The sequence below is a fragment of the Ptychodera flava genome, chromosome 9 (assembly GCF_041260155.1).
Source record: "Ptychodera flava strain L36383 chromosome 9, AS_Pfla_20210202, whole genome shotgun sequence".
Lineage (NCBI taxonomy): Eukaryota > Metazoa > Hemichordata > Enteropneusta > Ptychoderidae > Ptychodera > Ptychodera flava.
This window is the reverse complement of record NC_091936.1, coordinates 3,003,884-3,011,813: the sequence shown is the minus strand read 5'-3', so window position 1 is coordinate 3,011,813 and position 7,930 is coordinate 3,003,884.

The following is a 7,930-nucleotide window of genomic DNA, read 5'->3' as shown; positions in this document are numbered from 1 at the left end:
AGAGCAGATTCTTCCCGCATTGTAACTTGAAGGTGATACAAATGACTGCTGTTGCATAAAAGGTCATTCACATAGGAATCACAGAACTCAACTTTAAATTCATAATACTAAATGTGTATTTACTGCAATACCAAATGGACAGGGTAGATCTGTAGAGTCTGACCACAGTCCCTGCACACTGTGTTGAGGGACTGTGGTCTAATAGATATTTGTCGTGTCTGATCATAATACCGGTACTGTACTGGACAAAACTGATAATGTTAAAGAGTGAGAGATTCATGTCACAGTCAACATTATTAAGTTTTTGTTCAGTGCACTTCTTTCAACACAGGTTGCATTTATAAGTTCAACAGGTAGGATTCAGCATTGTCCATGGTGAAAGGTAAATTTTGACAGACAGCTACACCTGTAGCTTTGCCAGAGTTGTACTACTGCTGCAGTGTTCATCAGAAGGCATGATTTTACAGACAGCTACACCTGTAGCTTTGCCAGAGTTGTACTACTACTGCAGTGTTCATCAGAAGGCATGGTTTAATAGACAGCTACACCTGTAGCTTTGCCAGAGTCGTACTACTACTGCAGTGTTCATCAGAAGGCATGATTGACAGACAGCTACACCTGTAACTTTGCCAGAGTTCTACTACTACTGCAGTGTTCATCAGAAGGCATGATTTGATAGACAGCTACACCTGTAGCTTTGCCAGAGTTGTACTACTGCTGCAGTGTTCATCAGAAGGCATGATTTTACAGACAGCTACACCTGTAACTTTGCCAGAGTTGTACTACTGCTGCAGTGTTCATCAGAAGGCATGGTTTATTAACATGGTAAAATGTTACTCTTAGTGGATAGATTGTTTGCAAAAATTATCATGAAGAAAAAGTCATCCTGAGCAAGGACAAAGTCATGAACTGTGAAAGATTTTAGTGTAAAAAGAAATGATAGAGATGGTGAAATGATTTATGATTTGTAAAAGTCATTATCAAATATATTCCTAATCATCATGCAATACAGAGATTGGTAATGATATACATCCATTAATGATATATAAATTTTATACATTGCCGTAAAATATGTTTTGATCTAGATAGATAGAATTACTCATGATGTCACTACATCTTTAAATGTCAACAGACCCTGGTAAATCCTTCAGCTTATGTTCATTGTCATGAATGCAACACACTGTATATCCTTTAATCTTTGACATTACAGACATTGATATCGCAAAATAACAGACATCAGTATTGTAAACGACAATTAAGGTAGAATGCAGCTTGGGGATATTTTGACCAATCAGATTTTACAATGCATTGCTAGCATGCTGTTTGCTAGGTTTCATTTTGAAGCTTGTTGAGCAAATTAAGTTTACATCATCTCTGTTGTGGAAATTGAAAATTGAATTTTTCTCCACAGAGTTCAATAGCAGCCATTTTGAATTTCAAATACCACTAAATGTTAGATAAGTTGTTTCTCCAGTACCACAATTTTCATAGTGACCCCAGATTTTGTATTCCTGATGTTGAAAGAAAATAGTAAAAACTTGCCTCGAGAAAAATCAGAGCAAAAGATTAAATTTTTTAGTTTCATAATCGCATTCTACCATAAATTGTTTTTAATTAGGGACTTATTGTGTTAATTTCACCATACTGCAAACACTGAGCATTTGTGAATTTCAGCAACTGTGTAATGAATAAGACTGGAATATTTACCTTCCATATTTCACACACACAGGAATTCACCTTTCATGTACGTTTCACCCACATTGGTTTTATAATTCAAACTCTATGCATAATTTGTCATCCAATTCAAATTCAGCATTAAGCAAATGAAGACTAAGTGAAGACTTCAAATTTGAGATATCTTTTAAAAACTTAAACATCAGCTCCTCACTTGCTTGGAAAGAGACAAAGCTTTCAACTCTTTGACACTTGTTTGGCATTATTAATACAAATTTAAGAACTTCAAGGTACTCTAGTTGTGCACTTTGGTAAATTGTTGACCATTAGAACACTGCTGAAAGCCTTTATATAACATTTAATGAGACACATTTTCTCATAAAAGAGAAAACCATAAGAATGATAACGGTTCACATTGTGACTTTTAAAATCCAGATTATTGTCAGATTTCATTATTTGCAGGAATTACATGTATTTCATACACTGTCACTTTTGGACCCAAGTGACTAGCAGATATACCGCGTGCATGAAATGAATCGATAGCAGTACAAACACCCAATGATGTGAGTACCTGGGGATTAAAGTCATGCCTATAGTTTAAGCCTGACGTCATCATGTGATAAAATTCCAAACAAGTGTCACGAGTCTGCGAATATTCTGTTCTGTAGCTGAGTTGTAGTAACAAAAATCAGCCTTATAATATCCACTTGATAAATGCTAAGTATTCAGCATGATGGTAATTGCAGTCTTGAATTCGGATTATTGAAAGATGAACACAATTCTGGAGAAACAGTACTGGTAATAAGCTACACTGTCCCCAGTAACAAAGCAATAACCTACATTGTGTTAATATTTACATGTGTAAATTGATAGATTATCTAAGCTAGTCTGTTCACAGTGTGTGATCGTAGGGACTGTGGCTTAATACTGCCCTTCTGTGGAAGCATTGTAACCATTAAAGAAATGTACAGCTTGTTTGCATTGCCAGTGACTTGTAGCAGAGCTAAGCAACCCTGTATTACAATGGTATTGCATCAGTTATTGATTGTTTTGTCAACTCTGTTTGGTTTCTATGTTCTGCATTGGGTGTATTGTTTTACAGTAGATTGTCAAGAAATGTAGCATGTACTCCCTGAAGTACTGTATAGGAGGATGTATTTCATGCATCAGGTTTGATCAGTGATGAAAATGTGAAATTTCCCCATGTTGAAATCAATTCCAGAATGTTGATGACAGAGACTTAGCTAGACTTAGCTGCCTTGACAAAAAATACACAATGGTGTGTAATCTGCAATGAAGTGCATGTCATTAATGATGTAATAACATCATAATGAAATTAATGTTGTCTATAATACTTTAAAAATGAAATCTACATGAACGCTTTGTTAACCTATCAAAATCATATTCTTAAATTTCAATGCCTCATTCAGGATCTTGAAACAAGTACAAGGAACAAAGCTTAACTAATGGATACCTGTGAAGCTTCTGTTCAAATGGAATTCAATATGTAACAGAATATTCATTATGAATAATAATGAAAATAATGAATTTTATTTTCATGTTAGCATATTTGTGATTTTTGTGAGTGTTTCTTTTTGCCAAGGTCAAACTTCAGTGTTCAAATCAAAATGTAATTCAGTTCGAAATTTATTTGATAGTATTCACCAAAAATTTTCTATTTGATCATTGCACAGATCAAAATGATTTAAATTTAGTATCCACGTTTATAATAAACTAGGATATCATAATTAAAGAAAGTAATTACATTTCACAAGTCTCACGCACCAATATCAGCTGTGATCACTACAGTGATATATCCAAACTTACAAATTCTGGAAAAACTTCTTTTTTTCCTGTGTTCATATGAGAGTTTAATGGAAATCATCAAATGCATAACAAATTTTTGATTGTTTTGTCTGCCAATTACCTGCCTGGTGTAGATTGATATGTTGTTTGTTTATTTGTTGATGTTTAGTGAAATCTTTCTGAATCCTGCTATGAAGGTAAGATGTCATCACTGAATGCATGGCAAATGTTGTATGTTGTAGAGCTTTGTTTGATTCAAGAGGAGGACAAGTTTTGCAAATTCAGCATGACAACAATGTCAAAAACATTTTATGTTTTTGAGAAAACTCATGACTTGCAGTAGTGTGTCAAGCCATTTCAATCAAAGAAGATATCATGTTTATTCAACATCCAATCTTTGAAAACAATGGCATTTTTAGTTTCACATATTTGGATGATAATTTAATCATGAACAGCGCTTTGTTTCAATACCACATATATAGATGCCCGAAGACTGTTATCTGGACATGTTTTGTACATGTTTATTGCTTTAAAAACCCCATGTATCAATATTATAGTTTGGATAGATAAGATATGCAGACACAGTACGGTATTTTTGTAAACCTTTTCCTTATGGTTTGGATCATTTTATGCACCCATATGCTTTAACCTTTTCACCACCATGGTTTGGCCCAGACCCATTGATGTCAATGATGAGTGTGGACCTGTTTACTGGGAATTGGGGGTGAACAGGTTAACAAGCACCTTAGTGTACCAATGCTTTAGTAAGGCTGACTTTCTATCATTAAGTGAGTTAGTCTGTGTGTTTTCCATGTGTGTCCAGCAAAGTTTTGTTTCCGTTGACTCAAAACATTCTTTGATGTTTGTTGCAAAATGTTGAGACACAGTGTGTGTTCTTTGATAGACCCACAATTGAGAGATTTTGATAATTGTCAATAGTTTCAGAGGTAGCTTGTATGCTATGTCAGACTCAACTAAATTGTACAACATGAAACTATTAGTGTACAATGGTACCACTGACTGATGTTCCAGTTTTGAACAGTGGTAGGGTTCTCAATATTCTTGCAGACTGTAGATTGAGCATATCAGGAGCTCTGTGTGTTTCATTGTCAAAGCTCTGTGTGTTTCATTGTCAAAGGTATTCATGTATATTTATATGGTAAATCTGTCTTCTAATTTTAAGACATCATTCTCATCATTTACATGTATATCTAGTAATTTTATTTCTCATTTGCACAAATAGTTTTGTAGACTCCTCATTTCTGCATCGGTTTGTTAAGACAGCACTCACACAACAGCTACCTTAGGTTTTGAATTCTTGAAAGTGAATTCAATTCCAGCAAATACACATGTAAAATACCACGTCATTATTTTTCAGTGCTCTTTGTTTTTTCACCTGTGCTGACTCTTGACCCATACATAATTGTTTGAAAATTGTGAGAAAGATATCGCGGTGTCTTGGCTGTAAGTTTTCCTTTCTCACAACTAATATTGTGTCAGTGGTACGTCCACCAATTACAACTTTCGTCCACTGTTATGTCCAAGCTTTATATCTACCGGTATATCTCGAAAGCATTTAGGCATGCTCTAGTTACAATTGCATAACAGTAACTTTTGTTTACTTGGCTGTTATGATCAAGTGCAATTTCTTGTGAAAGAATATCTATTCATGCATTTAAATCAAAATTTGAATGAGTAATTATATTATGTCATTGACATCATTGCTGTCAACTCTGGCATTGTATGCTAGGAAATGTAGAAAAATTATATGTTGTATTGATGTGAATAAGGCAGCCAATATTCTTCATTTCTTTCTTTGAACACCAGGTTAATTTTTTACAATCAGAAACATTTGATTCACAAATAGTCCAAAGTAGGAGAAGAGAAATTCTGTGGCAATAACATGTCAAAGAAGTGTGAAACTTGCTGCAATATTAACATTACAATTTATTTCACCTTTTTAATTTCTTGACTATGAGCATTTCAGAGTTGTTTCAAGTATTTCACCATTCACCATTTACAATCAATAAGCACAAGGTATGCTTTGATTCACTTTCATTAATGTGCTTTCATTTGCACCAAAGTACAACAAGAGAGCCACTTACAAATGATCAAGAATAATAAAAAAAAAGTATTTTGAAATGTTTAAAAAAGTTAATTTTAACATTTATGAAAGAACAAGAATCTATATCATGCAGCTTTAGTTCTTAAAGTGCCTCCATGAATGTCTTTGTCTTAAATAGTCATTCCAAATGTTTGTAAATTCAAAGTTTATTGTCATTATCCATTTGTTTGCGTGCTGTAGATTTCAAAAACTTCATTCCTCTGTGTCGTTGCCAAGAGGATATTTATTTTGCATTTGGCTGAAAAGTACAACTTGTATTTATCTGACAAAGTTTTTCAATTTATTCCTTGGTTAGGAAATTAGCTGTTTTGTGTCAAAAACAATGTTTGTCCACATTTGTAATTGTTTCAGTATTTCATGATACTGTAAGTGATATTTAGATATTATGATAGAAACGGCCAAACATTAGTCAGAGCCAACCACTATCACTTTGACAGCTGTCAATACCATTGTGTTTGTCACATTCATATCAATTGTTGATATCTTTCATAACCCAGACGGCATTTTATCTGATGTACAGAAACTATGCTATGTTTGTAACCCTTGAATATGGTCAGTGTAGATTAAATGATTGGCAAGCTTGCTTGATGTTGCAATTGAATCATACAATAGGAGTTTGCAGCCTTTCATTGCAACGTGAATATTTTTGGAAGACGACTGCAAGTCTGTTTTCATAACATGCATGGCTGCCATGACAACAGTATAGGATTGTCTGTTTGATCATTTTGTGAGGAACAGATGTTATCAACATTTATTGTTTGTGTTGTACATAAATTTTCATCAGTATTTGGTTGTAACATGGTTTTTAGAATTGTTTTACAGCCGTAAGGCATGATGTCACATCAAAGTCATGTATACATGTTATCAGTTCGTTTGTATTTGGCCACATTGTGTATGAGCCAATTGCTGTGCATGCTTTCTGTCACATGACATATATGTGAATGTCATGTGATATGTACTCTTTCATAGAATAGGTTCACAACCTACGGTACCTATCTTTTCATTTATTTCTCAAGCAGACATTGTACATCATGGATATGTACAATGCATCATGCAGAGTTCAGAGTTCAGAGTTCAAATGTTAAAGGAAAGTATTGATTGTGATTGGACCAAATAAAAGTGCACATACTGATACATGCATTATTCCTTTTGTCATATTTTGTATAATTAGCAGATGTAATGAATTAATTACTTTAGCAGTGATATGTAATACTCAAAACTGGCATTTTAGTACTGACTGATTATAATATTCACTCCACCAATCTAATTCAAACCAATCACACTTCAGTCTTTTGTTCGCTGTGCATAAAATTTGCACATTAGTTACAAGAATGCACATTTGTACCCCTTACCTGGAATGTAACTTGTCAAGCTACATGCTAGTTGAGGGGTACACCTATGCATTCTTGTAGCTGAACACTTTGGCAGTCATTGCCACTCCTGATTTTGAAGCTCCTGCTGTCCACTGACTTCAACTAGTTCCTTTGAATTAAAACGAGACAGAGTTTACTCCAGATGCCTTGAAGTGACTGTTTCACAGGTAGATAACATTTTACTCTTAACTGTAATTGAGAAATGGGGCAGCCATTCAGTAACTAACAGTATGTACAAATAAGATGGGAGAGTGAAGTGGAGCTGTAAAAGTATACAAAGACCATGTTTTCGCATGGACTTGTGAATATTCACTTTCGAAGATCATTGAACTTCAATGTACAGAGTTAAAGAATTACAAGGGCTTGAAGTGCCTACGTAGCATGCACACTGTGTATGTTAAACATAATATTAGAGAGGTTTAGTTACACGTAATTACGTGTACGTCTAGGCGCGCAGTGGCGTACGGGTATCCGTGCTCACGTGCGAATAGAGAGGTTTAGTTGTGCGTTCCTGATTATTTTGCTGCATATCTTCCTCAGAAACATGCGAAATTCGTATAATCTTAAGAAACATGAATTTCGATACGTGAGAACCACTCTTATAGTCGCTAGTTGTACCCTTGAACAGCCGATTTTCTTTGATACAGTTATTTATGTGGTTTAGAGAATTCTTTTTGGAGGCGTCAGACAAAAAGTGGAATGCGACTACAACATTTTGTTCATGTAAGGGAATTATGGCAAGTACTCCTTTTACAGTTGCAAACTCTACGAAATATTCTGATATCAAAGATGTTTGCTAATTAATTTACAATGATACCGTTAGAGTTTGCTTGTCTAAATTCGTGGAAATCATTGAGAAAATATCAAAAATACTACACGTAATTATGACTACGTGTAGAAGTGTTGTTTGACATTTGGAACGTACGTCTGTGCTACACGTACGCGACGTCTG